The following is a 19,707-nucleotide window of genomic DNA, read 5'->3' on the forward strand; positions in this document are numbered from 1 at the left end:
GCAATATCCCATATCAGCACTTCTGATATGTCTTCCTTTTTCTTCAACTTAAAATTCCTCCCTAACCATGGTTGACAGGCCTTCAATCATGTCCGTTCATTTTCCTGTACTTCTTCACTCAGCCCACCCCTTCTCTTCCAGAACCATACCAACATTCTTCATGTCCTCACCTTCCTCTCCACCAGCCTCTAAATCCAGTAGGTCATCCACTGCACCCCTCCCTCTGTTCAATGTTAAGACCATAGGGCTGTAAAGTGCCAAATAGAAAAAATGAAGTGCTATTCCTTGAGCTTGTGTTGAACTGCATTGGAACAGTGCAGGACAAGGACAGAGGTCAGAGTGAGAGTGAGATGGAAAATTAAAATGGCAAGCAACAGAAAGCTCAGGGTCAGGCTTGCAAACTGAATGAAGGTGTTCAGCAAAGCAATCATCCAGACTGCCCTCAGTCTCCCCAGTGTAGAGGGAGACTGCATTGTGAAAATGAGTACAATATACTAAATTTGAAGAAATACAACTAAATTCCTGCTTCACCTAGAAGGAGTGTTTGGGATCCTGGACAGTGATAAGAGCTCCTGTGCTCTCATGAATTGGGGTGATGGAAGCGGTGTCACGGAGGGACTAGTTCCTTTGGATTGGTGAAAGGGGAGGGGGGGGGGAAAAGGTGTACTTGTTGGTGGGCTCATGCTGGAGGTGGTGGCATTGGCAGAGGATGATCCGTTTAAAATGGAGGCTGGTGGTGGTGAAAGGTGAAAGCTAGGGGGACGCTCTACTAGTTTGGGGGGGAAGGAGAAGGGATGACGTGGATGTGCAAGAAATGCGACAGACATGTATGAGGTCCCTGTCAACCACAATGGGGAGTAATCCTTGAATGAGGAAAAAGGAAGACATTTTGAAGCACTGTTGTGGAAGGTGGCATTGTCAGAACAGGTGTCAGGGAGAAACTGGGCAAATGGACTAGAAGGCGAGTGGGATGACATATAATCATGGTAGCTATTTGAGTCAGAATTCTTAAAGTAGATAGTTGAAGATGGAAAAGTAGGCTGACTGGTTTTATGTGAAATGTTCTATTTGTGCATAGCAATAGTTATCACTATTCTTTTTACCTTCGAGTAGCAATATGTAAGGTAATTTGTCCTCATACCCATATTTAGCATAATAACACAATTGACATTTATCCTCATTGCCTTTCTTGGTGCTTTTTATTCAAATTGGTTATTTCTTCAGCACATCCCTTTAAGTTCAATGTATGGTGGTGATCACACACACTTCCTACTTGATTGCCTCCCTTGTCTGCTGAACCCCCTGCTCATTGATGGGGTTGTCCATCAAAACTGTCGAGGACATTTCATCTTTCACAGTGTCCACAATAATTTGAAGTCTGAGCTGTAATGTGAACTGTTTAATATTCCTTTCATCAATGATTCAACTTGCATGCATTTTAGCTGAATTGACACAATTAGCATGAAGGAATTAACATGATTCAGAAATGTTATTCCTGTTTTCTCTGAATTGTGCGTAGTTGTAATGTAGAAAGTACTATGAATGTGCTAACAAAACAGAAGAATTAAAAAATACTTTCACTTAATGGACAATCAGTAAGCTAACTGTAAATTAATGCCTAATGGGAGAGCAAATGCATTCTAGGAACACACGGGAGAGAATGAGACTGATAGCCCATGAATTCCTTTGATGATTATATCCTGTAATATAATCAGAATCAGAATATTTTCATAATCTATAACATTATTGAGTGAAGTGTACTCCCAGTGTATTCACCTGTGCAGGAAAATAAAATCCACATTAACATTCTTATATATGTTTTTAGCATCTTTTTCAATTACTGATTGACATACTGAACTCATCAAGCCTTTTTGGACAGCACCTTCCAAACCCACTACCATCTAGCGTGACAGCCAAAGCAGACACATGGGAACAACACCACGTGGAAGTTCCGTTCCGAGCCACTCACCATCCTGACTTGGAAATATATTGCTGTTTCTTCACTGTCACTGGGTCAAAATCCTGGAACTCCCTCCCTAAAAGCACTGTGGCTGTACCTCCACCACTTGAACTGCAGCGGTTCAAGAAGGCTGCTCACCATCACCTTCTCAAGGGCAATTAGGGATGGACAATAAATGCTGGACAAGCCAGCAATGTCCACATCCCATGAATGAATAAATTTAAAAAATAATTAAATGTAATGAAGGAAAGCTTGCAGATCCTCAGAGTTGTGTAATAATTGCTTCTGTAGGACATGTTTAAATCTACCACACCCAAATTATATCCCTCAAAATAGCCATTGGATGCCACATCTTGGACTTGCAGTCATTTTCCATGCCTCCAATTTTGGTAGGTACAATATTATAAGATAATGGACACATGTGTATTATAGAGATTGGGCAAACTAATCAAGGTTGTTTAGTTGAATCCTTCAGCTATCTGACACAATACAGAAGGCTATCCATCATTCAAATGTTGCATTTATAATGCAATTTTTACTGTGATTTCTTTCAGCCATTTTTTTAGCACCATATGGTGTGCAGATTCTGAACATGATACCATTTCATAGTGTGTTTTGGATTTGTCCAGTAGTTTCATCAAGCAGTTTAGTGCCAGTATTTTCTGAATAGGTTTTGCTGCTTGCATCTATGATTACATTTGGAATAAAGTGTCTTTAGAGAGAAGTATTTTGTCAGCAGAGTGTAAATGGACTGATGAGATATTTAAATAGTGAATGGACCACTTAACTAGAAATTCTGCAGTACTATTCCTTCTGGACAATATTTTTAAGCTGCTTTTTCCCAAACTATTTATGTAACCTTCTGCAGTAATCCACAACTATGGTCGATTAGTTGATTTTTCAAAAAATGCTCATCTGTGACTAGTCCATGCACTTTTGGGACTCATTAGTGTTTAAGGTATTCCCATTCGAAATATTCAGCTCAAGCATTGACTACTGTAGACAAAACCAATTTTAGAAAATATTCAGTGTTGAATACTGCACAACAGTTTTAGCATTATTGAAAAACTACTGCTTCGCTATAATAAGGATAGCTAGGCATCTACTCTGAAAACATTCATATATCAAAAAGAAAACGGATAACAAAATCTCAGTACTGTGTGGTACTCTGCAAATCATTGGTATGGTATAAAGAGTTATCAGTAGGAAAATTTCTAACAAAACTATAATTAGCTGTTACAATAATTGCTCAAGTATGATTCTATCAAAGGGATAGAGGACAAATGGAGTTAATAATTTATTTCATAAATGAAAAAAAACTGTTTTATGAAACAAAAACATAATAAAATCTATGTTTTACAACAACATTTTACCAGGTCACTTGAGACACAAGGGGTTCCATTTACTTATCAGTCACTTGTAGTTGACAAATTCTTAGAAAAAGTAATTTAAAAGTAATCTTAAAGGAATATAATTTTCCACATAAATGAAAAGTTGCTGATATTCTTCCACAGCAGTAATACAAACTGTAGTGAGGAGACTGTACATCAGAAACTATTTTCTGATTTGATTAGGACTTAATGGCCGCAAAATTCGATAAGGCCTGAAAAAGAGCACAGTCAACATGATGCGTGATTAATACACGCCGGTAGCTCCTGATGCAGGTAGCGTGCAAACGTCATGCTTCCTGGTCATTTTCATGATTGAAGTGTGCAACCAGCATTAAGCACACCGTTGAATGGCTGCACACCTGTGTTGGAGGCACAAAATCATGATAGTCTAGCATGGGTTCAAGCTAGCCTGCAATACTTAAAGCCAACCTAAACTGCTTAAATGTGAGGAGCATTTGGACTGAAGCAGGTCCTGGAAGTCATTCTAGAAATGAGCTTGACCTGGGAAAGACAATGAGAATGGCACCATATGGCAGAGATCAGGCTCCAAGTTATTCCCATGCAGCACTGGAGGCCCTGGTGCAGGAGCTGGATAGTAGAACAGAAGTCCTGTATTGACAATGGACCAGGGGAATTCTAGACAGAAACTGCAAAGGTAATTGAAGCATGTAGCCATCATGGTCAATGCCAACATTGTAGCCCCGAGGATCTGGATACACTATTGCAAGAAGTTCAATGGTATCACTTGAGTGGTCTAGGTTAATAAATGCATCTTCAAATGCCATTTCCCACCAACTGCACCACTAGTCTCACATACTGCTTAATGCACCACACCCCACCACTCACCCAACAACATTCTCTATCAATACACCTCATTCACAGCTCTACATCACCCTCACACACTTAGCACTGCCTCACACTCATATCTCATAGCTTGAACATACTGCAAGCTATTCAACCATGTCAATCACATCATGCAAAGACACAGCATCATGCTCACTAACACACTTCCTTCTCTATAAAAGCAAAGTATCGCAGATGCTGAAAATCAAACTAAAAACAGAATACTCAGGTAGCATCTGTGGAGAGAGGAAGACAGTTAATGGGCTGAATTTTCCCAGTCCCATGGAGGCGGGTTAGGGATGGAACTGGGAGCGAATTGGATGTGGCTACCTGACACATTCCCACCTCCAAACAATCTTGCTGCAGGGGTTGTGAGCGTGGAAGAGGCTACCCAGCTGGCAGCAGCAGGAAGCCAATTAGGCCCATTTGCGGGGAAAATGCCGCTATGACTGGGACCTTCCTAATAGCAGCCTATTGCCCCTGTTGATGCTGGAGCCCAGAATCCGGAGCCTGGAATTGAATTAGTGGCCTCCCAGCAGCAGGCCAGGGAGTTATCAATGCCTCCTCTCCATCTCCATACCCCGATGGATTAATGGTGATGGAGAGGAGGCATTGATCACAAGCCATGTCATACCATGGCCTCTTCCGGGTTCCGGAAACACAATTGAGGATGATGTTGGAATTGTGAACCACCTGGGAAAATCCAGCTCAATGTGTCAGGTGGATAATTCGTCATTGGAACAGAACAAAACACCATTGTCTTGAAAAGTTAACTCTGTTTCTTTCTCTGACAATAATGCCTAATCTGATGAGTATTTCAAGCATTTTCTGTTTTTATTTAACTTCCCTCTCTCTTGTAGGGCAAGACGTGTACTACCACAGGCAGCAGCAATTAACTGGCAGCAGACCGGCATAACTGCATGTCCTCTTCTTGATGGAGAAAACAGTGGTTGCCTTTAGTGGAGTGGCCATAAATGAAGCAATGCTGAAACCACTGAAGATGATAATACGCTTATACCTAATCCTTCCTACATAACCCACTTCCCCTCATCCCACAGTCTCTTCTGCCATATAATTTGCAGATGGTTTAAGAATACACCTCTTGCTTTCCCCCTTCCCCTCAATGTAACCCTACTTTTGTGTCTCTTTTCTTTCAAATACCCAAGAACTGCAACCTGGCCAAGCAATGAAGCAGAAGCAAGATGAGGAAGAGGAAGAAGAGATCAATGGTGATGAAACACTGTCGCTCTCTCTTATTTGCAGTCACTTGACACAGTACGTGCTTTAGAGGAAAGCTTAGAGGTGGGGTCTATATGTGGTGAGACATCAAGAATGAGTGGCCTACAGCCAGGATGCGGGGAAAGGCTAGCACAGTTGCCAACTTGCAGAGGTTGAGATCTCACATGAGTTCTGATCTATAGGACTCAGATGAGGGCTTTGATGGGGCAGCGCACAGAAAAACATTGATGGGTATGTACACAGAAATGCTTCATTACTGGCAGGCCTGCCAGAAAACTTCCGCAGACCCAGCAACATTGAAGGAATGGCGATATAGTTCCAAGTCAGGCTGGTGTGTGGCTTGGAGGGGAATGCGCAAGTGGTTTTGCTCCTGTGCATCTGCTGCCCTTTTCCTTCTAGGTGGTCCAGGTTGTAGGTTTGGAAGGTGCTGTCGAAGGAGGCTTGGCGAGTTGCTGCAATGCATCTTGTATATGGTACACACTGCTGTCATTGTGTATGGGTGGTGCAGGAGTGAATGTTTAAGGTGGTGAATGGGGTGCCAATCAAGCAGGCTGCATTGTCTTGGATGGTGTCAAGCTTCTTGAGTGTTGTTGGAGCTTCATTCATCCAGGCAAACATTACACTCCTGACTAATGCCTTGTAGATCGTGGACAGGCTTTAGGGAGTTAGGGTATGAGTTACTCGCCACAGAATTTCCCACCTCTGACCTTTTCTTGTAGTCGAATTATTTATATGAATGATCCAGTTCAGTTTCTGGTCAATGGTATTCCCCAGGATGTTGCTGGGATCACTGTTACTCACCATTTAAGTAAATGATTTTGACTAGGGATGGGCAACTAGGGATGGGCAATAAATGCTGGCCCAGCTAGTGAAGCCCACATCCTGTGAATGAATAAAAAAATACTCAGGAATTGGAAGTACAATTGCAATAGTTGCGAACGCTCCCAAATTGGGTGGTATAGTTAATATGAAGGAAGACTGCAACAAAATATCAGCACACATTAATAAACTTGCAGAATGGGCATGTAATTGGCAAATTAATTTCAATATTGGCAAGTGTGAGGTGGTACAATTAGAAAGAATAAGGAACCACATACTTCTTGGGAAATAAGAGTGTGAATAGGGTAGAGGAGTAAAGGGATCTCAGGGTATTGACACACAAACCATTAAAAGTAGTGACACAGGTTAACAAAGCCTGTTTCTGTGCTGTATTTTCTGTGTAATTCAATATAATTCGAAATGTGTGCCATAAGTTGATCACAGATGGATAACAGGTAAAGATATTTTGTCGACCTCTGTTTTGCTGGGAATTGAAGGGAAAATATCTGCTAAGGTTTGTTCCTAATTTTCTTTCCTAACTTTCTGGAACATGTTGGCTTCCACAGTTGAATATTCTACTGACACATATTTCCTGTGCTCTTCCATAACAAATGACCACATGGGCATGGTGAGGAGAACTGTTGGTGGCCATGGGCCTCTAACCCAGAAGGACTTGGGACCTCAAAAGTAGAGGGTAAAAAATTAAAGAAAGAGAAACAAGCTCAATAATCACACTAATTAAATAACATTCCTACTCAATTACTAAAAAAGGACAATTTTATATAAGAAACAAAAATTAAATCAAAATCTATGTATATTCTTCCAAATTGATATCATAGAGTGGTTCTGCACAGGAGTAGACCAATCATCCTGTTGTGTCTGTGCTGGCTCTTTTCAAGAGCAACTTATCTAGTTCCATTCCCCTGCTTTTTCACTGTAGCCCTGCAATTTTTTTTTTCTCTTCAAATAATTATCCAATCCTCTTATGAAGGCCTTGATTGAATCTGCCTGCACCACACTCTCAGGAACTGCATTCCAGATCCTAACCACTTGCAGCAGAAAAAAGTTTTTTTCTCAAGTCGCCATTACTTCTTTTGCCAATCACCTTAAATCGATGTCCTCTGGTTCTCAAACCTTTGATCAATGGCAACAGTTTCTCCCTATCTGCTGCTCTTAATTGGATAGGGAATCTGAATCCATGACAATTAAGGGGGTACCCTTGCGAAATCCCAATGAGTGACTGTTTACATCGGGGGGCGGGTTCAGGATCTGCAAACAGTCTCAACCTTTGTTTCCCAACCCTGGAGGGAAAATTGAGGCCAATGTTTCCCTTGGGGGAATCTAAAACTAGGGGGCTTAGGTTCAGAATAAGGGATGACCCATTTAAGGCAGAGGTGAGGAGAATGTGACCCAAGTTTTAGATTTCCTGACCAGCAGAAACAATCTCTCAGTGTTCATCCTATCAAGCCCCTTCAGAATTTTGTAGGTTTTAATGAGATCTTCTCTCATTCTTCTAAGCTCCAGTAAATATAAGTCCAATTTACTCAGCCTCTCATTATAGGTTAACCTTCTTATCCCAGATACCAATTTATTGAACCTCTGCTGTACCGCCTCTAATGCAAGTATATCCTTTCTTAAATGTGGAGACCAAATCGCAATTGACCTCAATTGTTAACCTCTCCAAATAACCTCCAAAATTACAAGACTTTACATGTCTCCCAAAAGGATTCTTATCAGTATGAGTTCGGGCCTACTATATATTAAAAGAATATACAAATTAGGAACAGGAGTAGACCAGTGAGCCCCTCAAGTCTGCTCTGCCATTCAATAAGATCATGGCCGATCTAATTGTAACTTCAACTCCACATTTCTGCCTACCCCCAATAGCCTTTCACCCCCTTGCTTATCAAGAATCTATCTAGCTCTGCCTTAGAGATGTTCAAAGACTCTGCTTTCACCGCCTTTTCAGGAAGAGAGTTCCAAAGACTCACAAGTCTCTGAGAGAAAAAAAATTCTCCTCATCTTTGTCTGAATGGGTGACCCCTTATTTTTAAACAGTGACCCCTAGTTTTAGATTCTCCCAAAAGATGGAACGTGCTTTCCACATCCATCCTGTCAAGACCTCTCAGGATCTTATATATTTCAATCAAGATGCCTCTTCCCCTTCTAAACTCCAGCAGATACAAGGCTAACCTGTCCAACCTCTCCTCACAAGACGACCCACCCAATTCAGGTATTAGTTTAGTAAACCTTCTTTGAATTGCTTCCAATGCATTTATATCCTTCCTTAAATAAGGAGACTAATACTGTACACAGTACTCCAGGTGTGGTTGCCCCAGTGCCCTGTATAACTGAAGGATAAACTCCCTGCTTTTGTATTCAATTCCCCTCACAATAAGCGATAACGTTCTATTAACTTTCCTAATTACTTGCTGTACCTGCATACTAACCTTTTGTGACTCATGCACTAGGGCACCCAGATCCCTCTGCATCTCAGAGCTTTGCAATCTCTCACCATTTAGATAATATGCTTCTTTTTTATTCTTCCAGCCAAATGGATTATTTCATATTTTCCCACATTGTACTCCATTTGCCAGATCTTTACCCACTCACCTAACCTATCTATATATCTTTGTAGCCTTCTTATGTCCTCTTCACAACTTACTATCCTGCCTATCTTTGGGTCATCAGCAAATTTAGCAGCCATACCTTCAGTCCTTTCATCCAAGTCATTTAAATAAATTGTAAAAAGTTGAGGCCCCAGCACTGATCCCTGTGGCACACCACTTGTTACATTTTACCAATCAGAAAATGACCCATACATGCCTACTCTCTGTTTCCTGTTAGCTCGCCAATCTTCTATCCATGCCAATATGTTACCATCTATACCATGAGCTTTTATTGTCTGCAATAACCTTTGATGTGGCATCTTATCAAATGCCTTCTGGAAATCTAAGTACAGTACATCCACCAGTTCCCCTTTATTCACAGTACATTTGCTTCTTCAAAAAACTCCAATAAATTGGTTAGACATAATTTTTCTCTCGCAAAACTATGTTGATTCTGCCTGATTAGTCTGAATTTATCTAAGTGCCCTGCTATACCATATTTAATAACAGCTTCTAACATTTTCCCTATGACAGATGTTAAGCTAACTGGCCTGTAGTTTCCTGCTTTCTAACTCCATCCCTTTTTGAATAAAGGAGTCACATTCGCTATTTTCCAATCTAACGGGATGTTCCCCGAATCAAGGGAATTTTGGAAAATTAAAAACAACGCATCAACTATCTTACTAGTCACTATTTTGAGATCCTTGGATGAAGTCCTTCAGCACCCAGAACCTGTCAGCCCAAAGCTCCAACAATTTGCTCAGTACCACTTTCCTGGTGATTGTAATTTTCTTGAGTTCCTCCCTCCATTCTATTTCCTGATTTACAGCTAGTTCTGGGATGTTACTTGTATCCTCTATGGTGAAGACCAATGCAAAATACCTGTTCAATTCATCCACCATCTCCCTATTTTCCATCATCAATTCTCCAGACACACTTCCTATAGGACCAATGCCCACTTTGTTAACTCATTTCTTTTTAAAATATACACAGAAACTCTTACTACCAGTCTTTATATTTCTAGCTGGCTTTCTCTCATACTTTAATTTTTTCCTTCTTATTAATTGTTTAGTCATTCTTTGCTGTGTTTTTTTAGATTCTGTTCAATCTTCTGACCTTGTCACCCATCTTTGCACAATTATATGCTTTAAGTTTGATACTATCTTTAACTTTTTTAGTTAACCACGGATGGATATCAGTGATAATGATAAGGTAATTTAAGGACACAGATACATAATACTCATATTCCTGGATCAGAATATTATTTAATTAACTACATCTTGTAGAAGGGATGTGCAATGTAGAAAACATGGATACCTATTAAAGAAAAGCATTCTTATGCCAATCATTTGAGATTTCTTTTTTCCAAGTCTACAACCTTGTCATCTTTAATATTCCTATTGCATGAATCCTTTTATAATTCAATGGTGTATACTTATTGCTGATTTTGTCCTACAAAAAAATTTGCATCTCAGCATCTCACAATTAAATGGCAAGTAGGATCTGAAGGACATCTCCTATTGTTAATGATTTCACTAAGGCTACTGCAAAGCGATGATAGTTTTGCAATAGCTACTTTTCTGGTATTTTAACGTTTTCAAAAACCTTGTGTTTAATTTCATCAGCTAACCTATAATTATCCTGCCTAATTAGAATTATTCATGGTTAATTGTTCAAAAGTGGCATATCTTTAAAACCCACATCATTTTCTTTTTTCTAACTGTGTTGAGAGAAAAATACAAAGTTCAAATTGCAGCTACAAAGAAATTATTTTTTTCTAGAACTCTAATAAGCCCTACTTTTGCTGTTTTGAAATTTCAACTGCCTGCTATAAAAGTCTTTTCTTCGGAAATGGTGATTCCAGGATGGGTAAATGAAAATCAGGTTTGTGGAAGTATGATCACGGTAATAGAAAATAATTAGATTAAGGGTGATTCTAGTTCAAGACCTCATTTTAACCTATCATCTATGTACATGCACACAGCCTCATCACCAAGCTAAAAATACATTTTATAACAACAAACTTACTTGAAATAACAAATAACACTGATATTGCCATATCTGCAGTAATGTTGCCTCTTTCGAAATATGGTTATATTGGTAGTTGTCCTATTCTTGGTATATTACCTGAAGCCTCGTGTAGGCCCATTATTCATTTTTTCCTGGTGTCAACCACCAGGTTGCATTCTACAATCTCACTGGTACTCGTTGAGGTCAACTGGCCTAACTTACTGTTAAGTAAGTTAACAGCACTTTGTAGAAGTGAGTCAAATGGCTATCATTCAAATGCTATCAATACCTCTGGTATGTCCATTGTCACCTCCCAAATTGTCCACTGTATGGCCACTTGTAGAGTAACCAGATAAACCCCCATAGTAATCTACTGGTTTTGTCCTAATGAAGCTGCAGGGTAAAAAGTGACCTTTTGCCAAATTGCTGTATTGTTCTGTTATCAAGAAATGGACAGTGCATTTTTGACTGCCTTGAGGCTTCATGGAAATTTCATCTTTACATGTTAAACTAGCATCATGATCACAGTCACACACTTGTTACTTGCTGAGCCATGAGTTTCAGTGAATGTGTGATTCAGCTCTCCCATGTGATTCAATAGAAAATAAGAGGAGACTATAAATAAGTCATTCAGTATATCTAATACATTTGGTTTCTTTTCTTACTCCATGTGCCACAAAAATAGTCTTAGTTTCTTTTTTTATTCATTCACAGCATGTGAGCATTGTTGGTTAGGCCAGCATTTACTGTCCATCTCTAATTGCCGTTGAGAAGGCTGTGGTGAGCCACCTTCTTGAACCGCTGCAGTCCATGTGGTGGTGTAGGTACACCCACAATGCTGTTAGGAAGGGAGTTCCAGGTTTTTGATCCAGCGAAAGTGAGGAAATGGCGATATAGTTCCAAGTCAGAATGGTGTGTGGCTTGGAGAAAAACTTGCAGATGATGGTGCTCCCATGCATCTGCTTCCCTTGTTCTTCTCGATGGTAGAGGTCACAGTTTTGGAAGGTGATACCGAAGAAGTCTTGGTGAGTTGCTGTAGTGCATTTTGTAGGTGGTACACACTGCTGCCACAGTGTGTCGGTGGTGTTTGGGTTGCCAATCAAGTGGGTTTCTTTGTCCCGGATGGTGTCAAGCTTCTTTGATGTTGATGGAGCTGCACTCATCCAGGCAAGCGGAGAGTATTCCACGCTTCTGATTTAAGCCTTGTAGACATGGACAGGCTTTGGGGAATCAGGAGGTGAGTTACTCACTGTAGAATTCCCAGCCTCTGACCTTCTCTTGTAGCCACAGTATTTAGTCAATAGTAACTCCAGGATATTAATAGTAGGGAATTCAGAGTTGTAATGCCATTAAATAGCACTGTTGGCAACACGTTCCATCATTTTAATAATCATTAAGAGTAGATTGATGGGGTGGTAATTAACAGGGTTGGATTTGTCCTGCTTTTTGTGGACAAGACAAAGCTTGGCAATTTTCCACATTGTTGGGTAGATGCCAGTGTTGTAGCTGTATTGGACCATATCTGTGCCTCCATGATGCTCTAGAAGCAATGTATAAAATTGCCACAGGTCACTGAGAAGTCCTGCCCATGTGTATGACATATTTTTGGGCTATTAAAAATTGTCTGCACTTTCGAAAACTCACTTATCACGTCTAAATGAAGTGGGTATGTGTTCGTTATTTAATACCCTCACCTCAGCTGTGGAGACAGATAACTTGTCAAACATTTTGCAAAGACCAGAAAAAGTTGCCTTTGCTATAATGTTTTCCTTAATATATTTAATTACAAACATACATTGCATTTCATATTCGAGATTATATTCCAGGCAATGCCTATTATGAACAGCCGAAGGAATAGGCAGAGTGCTGACTGTACTCAACCAACCTGCGCTGCAGAACTCAGAACATAATGTCTAATGTTAGATGTGATTCTGTGATTGGGCAGCATTTGCTGAACAATCCTGACTGGGCTAAGACTTACACTAATAACCCATTTAAAATCATCAGTCTGGCTCACAACGTAGCTCACTGGAAGCTACACATATTCATATGCATGGACCTGTCCTCTGCAGACAAAAGGAATATGTCCGGACATTGCACCTTTTTTGAATTAAAAAAAACATAGGGAACAAAAGCTCCCTGGTGCATTCACCATGGCAATGTTGTGACCATTCACAGCTGACTTGCCAACCCTTTTCCCTTGCAGTATAAATTGTCATTCCCTTTGAAATTTGGCATTCTTCCATCCATTCTGATAAGTGCAAGATGAAAAGTTCCGACAGCACGTCTCCTTTTTCAGCAATAATATAATTGGCACAAATCTAATGGGGTCCAGGCCATTATCTTACTTGCACTCCCAAGTGTACCCTACATCCACCCCTTGATTGGCAGCAGTATCTCTGGTCTCATTAGGTAAACCTGCATCGACAAAATGCCAGATTCAAATGAAGTCCTCGGGCGTTTTAACCTCCTCGATGCTGACCTTGTAATGGGAATCCAATGATTAATACAGAATCATCAAAGAAAGTTCACTAAGTTATAGTAAGAGTTCACCAAAATGGACATGGGTTATCGGCACTTAATTGTTTAAGGTGAATTATACTTCACAGCTACTCACTGGGCAGAATCTTCCTGTCCTCGGGAAGCTTGGTGGGCAGAGGAACTTAATTTGGTGGGGTGCCAAAAGTCAGTTTCCGATGGTGGGATGAACTTTAACAATTATATTCTTGGGTCTTTAAAGATGGATTAAAGGCTTCCAAACGAACAATGTCAGAAAGCCCTTCATTAAAAGACAACCTTGCCAGAATTAAGTTCTACCTCCAAATTAAGTTCCCTGCCAACAATAGGTTAGAATGTTCACTTTTATGATTGCACGTAAGTGGCGTGGACTTGGTGAGGTAGACTTCTTTGATTAACGGTGAGTTGCTGCTGCATTGTCCTCTTTGGAGAGCATCTGTAAATGCCAGCCTAAGCTTGAGACGGGTGGTGGCAGTGCAAGTTGTGTGGAGGATGACCAAGGAAGGGAGGAAGGGTTAGCGGGGAAGGGTAGAGCAATGGCCGAGCAAAGGTGGAAGGGTTGGTGCAAGCTGTCCAGGTGCCTCTTAAATATGGCACCTGGACCTTTGATCCCATGAGGTAACAGCGGGGACAGCGACTTCCTGTCTTCCCCACCATGAAAATCAGTGAGCTCCTCACAGGTGCATATTCAATTAGTTGAACAGCACAACATCACATATGGTCAGCCATCTTGCATCCCTGGCCCATCACCCCAGCAGAAATCACTCCCACTTCCAATCCCACCAGCAAATCTAGACTCCAGAATGGAAGGTTCCAGCCATTATAATTCAAAATAATCCATTGTTATGAAGTTCTTTGAGATATTAAGATGATTGCAGTCATGGAAGGAACATACGGGTCAAGGCATGTCAGACCATTAATCGGCTTGTCAATTCTTCCACTACTTCATACTATTCTACAAGGGAAGAGTGTTAAGAATTGAAAAAACATCATTTGAGATATTTCTGAGAGATGCAGTAAAGAACTATTTCAATGCATATTTCATCTGAGAAATATCTCACATGATGAAAGCCATGTGTCACAACTTCTTGTTGGGTAAACGGGAACAAGGTTACATAGTGGAAATGTACAAACTACTATATTATATCATTAATTTGTATCCATTTTCATAGGATGCAGAAAAATTAATGAGAATGGTTCCAGATTTGCGGAACTTCAGTTGCGTAGAAAGATTGGAGAAGTTGGAACTGTATTCTTTGGAGAAGAGAGGGTTGAGAGGAGATTTGATAGAAGTGTTCAAAATCATGAGGGGTCTGAACAGGGTAGATCGGGAGAATCTGGTCCCATTGGTGAAGAATTGAGAACCAGAGGACACAGATTTAAGGAAATTTGCAAAAGAAGCAATGGCGACATGATGAGAAACTTTTTCACGCAGTGAGTGGTTAGGATCTGGAATGCATTGCCTGAGAGCGTGGTTGAGGCAGGATCAACTGAAGCTTTCAAAAGGGAATTGGATCATTAATTGAACACGAAAAATGTGCAGGGCTATGTGGTGGGGAGGGTAACAGCTACACGCCCACAAACGGCAGGTAGTCTATTCAGGTAAGTAAAGGGGTTATTAAAGCCAAAGCCCAACCAATGCATGGAGCAGCCTCCCAGTGGCAGACCAGGAGGTCAGCGTTCCAGCATTGTTTTAACCACCACCACCCCCCTCCAAAACACTGTGCAGTCAGCATACTGAGATGGCTACAGCTGCAGGTCACTTTGTGGAGGGGTTTCCCTTCCATAATGGTGGTCACAGAGCTGTAGCCACCTATTTTAAAGTTTTAAAAATGTCTTTAGAGGGTGTTGCCCTCTGGAGATGCCCTCTACTCACCTACAACAGTAGTTCCCTCCTCTGATGGTGAGGCTGCTGATGAATCAGTGCTGGAGAATATCCTTAATCTGACAGGGCTTTGGAGGCAGCCTCCAAAAAAAATCACCTTCTGGGTCCTGGGACCAACATGTTTAGGTTTCAACCTTCAGGTCCTCCTCACAGTGGGATCAGAACATGGGGCAAAAATTCAGCCCCATGCTTCTGGCCGGGGGCAGGAAACACTCTTGACTAACCCTGTGAAGGAGCGGGAATAAGTGGTGAAGATCATAAATGCTGAGAGTGGGGCAGCAGTGCCAAAAAAAGTTTAATGATCTCACTCAGGTGGTCGTGACGAGTGAATGCATCTGCACATCACAGGCTGGATTTAATGGTCGCAGTGGTGGGCCAGTCTACATTTAGAGAACTGGGGGCAACATTGCTGTGGCCATTCCCAGACACCTCAATACAATTAAAATCCAATCAAGTGTTTACCCATTTGGCTTCAGGATTCTGGGGTCCTGCAGAAGAATGACACACCTTCGACAGTTGCTGGCCAGAGGTTGGCAGCTCTTCAGTATCAGCAGTGCCATCAGGAAAGGCGGCAACTGCCGGTACTACAGCAAGCCTGGGCAGAGGAACAGTGCTGGGGACTCCTGAACTCAGGTAAGTTGGGGGCTGCTCCGCTGCCAGTAAGACAAGTCCTGGCAAGAGGAGGTGGGGAAGGGAGGTTTCCAAGGGTGGGAAGGTATTTCCCTGGGGACGGCCTTTACCATTGTCAGGTCCCTATGTCGGACACAGGGTCACTAAACAGGAGGACTGCAGCACTTATACATCAAGAGTCTTCTGCCTGTTCTGCAGTGGAAGCTGAGGCAGTAGCCAGAAGACACTCCACCATGGGACACTCGGTGCTGCCATGGAAATATCCATGGCGACCTCGATATCAGGGCTGTTTGCACACAATCCCCCTGGCCTAGCTATAACCCATTCAGAGGTCATGATATCCCTGGCTGCTGGATGTAGATCTCAGTGTTCGATGAGCCATGAATGTTCTCACAGCAGTGTAGCAATTTGTGTTCCAGCAGATTATAAAGATTGCTGAGGTGCCAGCTCGTGGGAGCGGCAGTGACTCCGTTGAGCATGGAACTCCTGTCTTCTCTCAAGATGATAACATTCATGCTCCCACCACTGTCGTTATGCCAGTGTCCTTGCTGTTGTCTCTCAGCCAGCCAGCCTAGAATGCTACCATCCATGCTGAGGTGATGCAGACTGAAGCCACGATCTAAAGGCGCAGAGCTACTCAAGGTTCGTTTCTCTCACACCTTCCAGTTGCAAATGGTATATGCAGTCTCCTCCCTTCCTCCTCCTCCCTCAATAATGTCTGGATCCCAGAAGCTGGCGGCTGGGTTCATTACTGTGAGGTGTGGAGCAAGCACAACATCACAAACATGGAGATTTTCTTGAGTGGGTACTGCAGAGATCTTTACCACATTGCGTTAGAAGTCGGACAAACCCACTAATCTGGTCACATCCCCACTGGAATTAATCACCATTGTCAATTTCTTGTAATTGCACATGCTTGTGGGCCTTCAAGGAGTTTCTTAAAATTAAGCTGGTTTGTTTAGGCACAAGGACACTAGCAGTCATCATTTGAAAGCTTTAAACATTTTTTTCTCATTTACTAAGAATTTGACCACTCTATACCAAAGTAACTAGCAAATGGTACTGTATAGTTTTTGGAAAGTTATTTTCAGTCATTAAAGTCATTCAGCGAGATCATGGCTGATCTGTATCTTAACTCCATTCACTTGCCTTGGCTCCATAGCCCTTTATACCCTTGTCTAGCAACAAAAATATTCTCTATTTAAAGCAATGAATTGAGCTACTGCCTGTTGCTTTTTGTGGGAGACCTTTGTGTGAAAAAGTGTTTCCTAACTTCTCTCCTGAATCCCTGGCCCTGACATTAAGGTTATATCCAAGATTCAGGGGAAAAAATTTTTGCTCTGTCTACTGTATCAATTCAGTTACTTCAGTTACGTAGATAGATTGGAGAAGTTGGGACTTTTCCTTGGAGAAGAGAAAGTTGAGCGGAGATTTGATAGAGGTATTCAAATGCATGAGGGTATGGAACAGAGTTGATAGGGAAAAACTGTTCCCATTGATGGAAGGATTGAGAATGAGGGCACAGATGTAAGGTAATTGGCAAAAGAAGCAATGACGACATGAGGAAAAAACTTATTCATGCAGTGACTGGTTAAGATCTGGAATGCACTCCCTGAAACTGTGGTGGAGGCAGGGTCAACCAAAGAATTCAAGAGGTAATTAAATTATTATCTGAAGAGGAAGAATGTGCAGAATTACAGGGAGAAGGCGGGAGAATGGCACTTAAATGCATTGCTCATTCGGAGAGTTGGCGCAGAAAAAACGGGCCGAATGGCCACCTTCTATACTGTAACCATTCTGTGATTCAGTGATTCAGTTATCTATAATCAGGTTAATTGCAGGTGCTGTACTAGACACTATCACTAGGAATGCTTATTTTTGTGATAAACCCATTTTCAGCTGTATTAATAAAGCTACACCAGGCAACCAAACTTAAATGTTTCAAGGAAAGTTTCTTAATGCAATTTTAAAACAAAGTTCTAAAATGCTGTCTGACTGCACTGGTTCATGGAAGATTTTACATCTGGTGGTATGCAAATGAGTTTGAGCAGAAACTTGAGTAGAAAAATGAGCACAATTGAGAGTACCTTTTGTGCTTGGATTTCCGCTTGCATCCAAAGTGGAAATTTTTGGCCTAGATTTAATGCTGAATTTATTACACATGTTAACTCTATCAGCTATAGTTTTGACAGAAGCCTGGGCAAGTTTGCCAAATTACATTTCACCTTTGTCAGACTGTGGAATAATTATCATGACAGGCAATGAGAAAAATTTGTCAAATCAAGATGTAATATGTAACTTAATGGCACCAAACTAAAAATAAAGAACAGAAAATTTATGTACATTATGAAGCTGCAAGATGCATCAGCTTGTTACCCTGAACTGTCATTGACAGTGGTTCAAATGGAGCTGATTTGGTAACCTAATAAACAAAAGGCAAAATAACCAAGGTCTGAATGGATGCAAATTCAGTGGGGCAATAGCCCAAATTTGGTCAGAAAATGGTTGAAATCCAGCAGGACAATACCCAAATTCAAAGAGGCAATTTCCCAGGACAACTGCTCAAATTTGGTGGGACAATGGCCCAAATTCAGCTTTGGATTTCATTTAAATGCTGCCAGTGAGCTGCGGGCAACTCTCCAATCAAGGAAAGAAGGAAATTGGCTGGCACTCATGCATATCAGACCAGGAGGTTGAGCCTTGGTGTTGGGAGACAGGAATTAGCAGCAGAGGTCTCAACTTTAGAAAGAAATAAGATCTTGATACTGGAGGTGAAGGTGTGGGTGAAAAGGTAATAAGGTACTTTTGTACTGGGTTGTTCTTATCTTCGAGGTTGTCCTGGAATACTATGTGGATTTGGCTGAGATCTGCAAGTCATAGCAGTGCTTGACAAAAACCAGCCAAACCTGGTGACAAATAGACCACTTATTCACCAGATGTGTTCAAGATTGCAGCTCTCTGCCTTAAGGGAATGAAAATGGGAACTATACTAGAGGGAATGATAGGAATAAGAGACAGTAACTGATTCAGTGGGACCAATTGTGTCAAAGGCAGAGGCAAGGGAACAATTGAGCAGACAGAGTTACCATAGCTGGTAAATAGCTAGAGAGGTGAGTTGGCAAAAAAAATTTTCCGGAGGCAGATGGTGAGGAGAGAGGGTTGCAGGATCATAGCGAAGTAAATAGTAATAGAGGTGATCAAGTAGTCAAAAATAGCCCTGTTATAGATCAAGAGCTCAGGATAGAGAAGCTCTGAGAGATGGCAAAGTCGAGGCAATGACCATGTGGGCAGCTGGCAGAATTTAAGTCAAAGGTGAGGCTGAGTGACGACAACAAGGAAGCAATTGGAAAGTCAAATTTACATATGGGCTGAAATCACCAGGATTGAGAAATTACTCAGTGCAGAGGCTAAGGGAGAAAGGCCTTGGGGTAAGTCATCTTAGGACATGGAAGGATAATACATGATGAAGATATTAAGTGAGAAGAAGGAGGAATGAAAGAGAGTGAGGCAACTACAGGCCAGTCAGTTTAACTTGGATTGTGGCAAAGCTTTTAGAAATGCTAACCCGGGACAAAATTAACAGTCACTTGAACAAGTGTTGATTAATTAAAGAAAGCCAGCTCAGATTTGTTAAAGGCAAATCATGTTTAACAAATTTGATTGAGCTTTTGATGAGGTAACAGAGAGAGAGGATTGATTAGGGTGATGTGGTTGATGTGGTGTACATGGACTTCAAAAAAGCACTCAATAAAGTGCCACATAATAGGCTTGCCTGCAAAGTTGAGGTGCATGGAATAAAAGTGG

The 19,707-nt window shown here is 41.3% G+C and overlaps 1 protein-coding gene across 6 annotated transcripts in view; it reads right to left on the reverse strand.

Moving 5' to 3' along the window:
- Positions 1-19,707, reverse strand: part of kiaa0825 (KIAA0825 ortholog) — a 594,535-nt gene that overhangs the window by 71,561 nt on the left and 503,267 nt on the right. The window lies entirely within an intron of this gene.

The sequence above is a fragment of the Cetorhinus maximus genome, chromosome 2, assembly GCF_964194155.1.
Source record: "Cetorhinus maximus chromosome 2, sCetMax3.hap1.1, whole genome shotgun sequence".
Classification (NCBI taxonomy): domain Eukaryota; kingdom Metazoa; phylum Chordata; class Chondrichthyes; order Lamniformes; family Cetorhinidae; genus Cetorhinus; species Cetorhinus maximus.